Source organism: Sphaeroforma arctica, assembly GCF_001186125.1.
Source record: "Sphaeroforma arctica JP610 unplaced genomic scaffold supercont1.310, whole genome shotgun sequence".
Lineage (NCBI taxonomy): Eukaryota > Ichthyosporea > Ichthyophonida > Sphaeroforma > Sphaeroforma arctica.
Genome location: NW_014040248.1, coordinates 7,509 through 10,321, shown reverse-complemented (window position 1 = coordinate 10,321; position 2,813 = coordinate 7,509).

Genomic DNA, 2,813 nt, shown 5'->3' with positions numbered 1-2,813 from the left:
CTGCCAGTCAGTAGTGTATCAGTAGTACTCATTTTAAGGATCTATGTACTTTCAAAACTTAGAATATATTAAAGTTAAAGTATTGATGATGTGATGGTGATATGGGTCGTGAACACAGTGCTTAAATACTGTCTGCAAGTGCTTCAGAGGCAAATAATTGCCGGTATTCTACATGTGGTGAAGTACCGCTGTAAAGATTTTTAGACTGGGGCTGGAGTTGTAAAATTGAACGGACAACGAGACAAAAAGACATGCACAACATAAACGGAAACCTTTCATTAAATAAAAACGATGTGATAGAGTAAATTAAAAGTCTAAAATTGAGTAATAGAGAGTACAGTCATCCTTCTGATTGACCGATTGAGGCTTTGAGCTACTACTCTACTTAGAGGGTCCAAATAGAGAGTAGATAGGGAGAATATTCGCTCTATACTTTGTATTCTATACTCCTATAAATACATCACATTTACTCATTTATTTTATAAGCTTCCACTCTTCCGACTTCCAGCCTACATATCAGTTACTGAGTTTCAGAGGACCAGGCCCATCGGCCACCGCCCAGAAGGCCCAGCAGAAGGCACCAGACCACCTTACTCAGTATTAGCTCCCAGCTGTGGATGTGGGCCTAAGGCGGTGTGGCTTGTAGGCTGTCACAATGTAACTGTATGTATGATTGTATGTATTACATACTAGAGAGTAGAGTATTACTGAATTATGTAGTCGTGGGCGTGGCTGTGAGGCATGTACGGTTGTCGGTTTATACTCTACAGTCTAAACTCTCTACTCTAGAGTGAGCCTCAACTACTAACTACATACGTACAGTACTACTCTCTCTAGAGAGAGTCTCTATGTACTACGCTATGTACCCCCTCTCTCTCTCTCTCAGAGACTCAGACTCAGGGCCTCAGGGTCAGGCTCTCTGAGTGTCAGAGTGCCAGTCAGCCTGTCAGCGACTCGGCCAATCAGGTCACCCCATCCCTCAGCCACAGGCTAAGCTCAATACGTTTTGCCTATACGCGATAAACATTAAACGTAAACACAAAAAGTTTTGTATTTTAAGCTTTTTAAAGTATATCGGGGGCAAATCGACCATGAAAACTTTCTAAATTTGCACCTGAGAAATTGACCTTTTTTTTAAAATGAAAAGGCGATTTGAAACTATTCACAACTCACAAACTGAAAAATAGGGCAATTCGTGACAGTTAGGCCGCCTCAGAAAATGTACCTATTTGTAAACCCATAGGACTTTATTTAGGATAAACTTTGAACGTAAACGCTTTTATGATTTTGATTTTTGATTTTTTTGCGTTTTAACGGGAAACGTAATGAGGTTAGGCCCCAGGTCACCAGTCATCAGTCGCAACGCTCGTGATTGGCGAGTTGACAGTTGGCATACATATACTTGGCAACCTCCACAAACTGAGTGGGGTGGAACCTGGGACGAGAGTCAGGAAGAGACCTACTTTTTTAGCTTCCAAGAAATCCAAGCGGCAGATGTACGCCGTTGGCACCATTGGCATGTGCCTTGTTATTAAAACCTCAACCATGCTTTTGAATTGAAATACGTACATATTTACTGTCCTGTTGGGGCGATTGCAATAAACTTGCAACTCGAATATGTACGTATGTACAACTACTGGACATACTACTTTAACTTTACACCTATTCTCTTAATTATTTTGAAATCGATTCTACATACACAGTGCAATCACATGCCAGAACTTAAACAATCTAATTACGAAATATTTGTATATGTATATGTAATATGTATATGTATATGTATATGTATATGTATATGTATGTATGTATGTATGTATGTATGTATGTATGTATGTATGTATGTATGTATGTATGTATTCAACGCAACTTTACGAATTCGACCGTCCAACAACATAACCGAAACAATCACTACAGGGATTATTACTTAGAAAACCATTGCGTATTATGCGTGACAACTTTTAATAAGTACCCAAGTAAACAATTGGTAACTGTACATTTTTGAAAGTTTGTATCTGCCGTTAGCATTGAGACATACCTCTTCAGTTGCATTACCACGCAAGGCGGCACTGGACTACTGGAGTACGCGTTGACGAGCAACACTACAACGAGTGAACTTTAGGAGAGTACTAGATTAGGAGTTCTTAAGCAATTCTGCACTGGACGGCAGCAGTATAAACTTAGAATAGATTGATTCGACGCGTGAAGTTCAGAAAACGGATATTAGTATATTCAGATATAAATCATATAACGCCATCTATATTTTAGAAATTAAAGTATCGATAGTGTTCATGATCGGTTTCGGTTTGAAGTATACATACAAGCAATCTGTATTTATTATTCGATATTGAAGGTGAAAAGTCTCGTCATTTCACTCAAAGGACTATAAATGATGTAAAAATTTACGTAACTAAATATACATTACACGAATAACTATTTATATATACATACATGCGCAAATAAATACATACATACGCACATTCATAGTATAGATGCACATCAATACATAAATATAAATATGCATAGATAGAAGGATAGACAGATAGATAGATAAATAGATGCAGATAGGTATGTATATAAAAAATTTAAATATACATACATACATACAGACATACAGACACACAGACACACACATACACTAACACACATATATATAGACATACATATACATTTACAATAAAAATAAATACATACATACATACATATATATACATACATATATATACATATACATATATATATAAGCACACACACACACATATGTATACATATAAAACATGTACATATACATATACGTATACGTATATATATACATA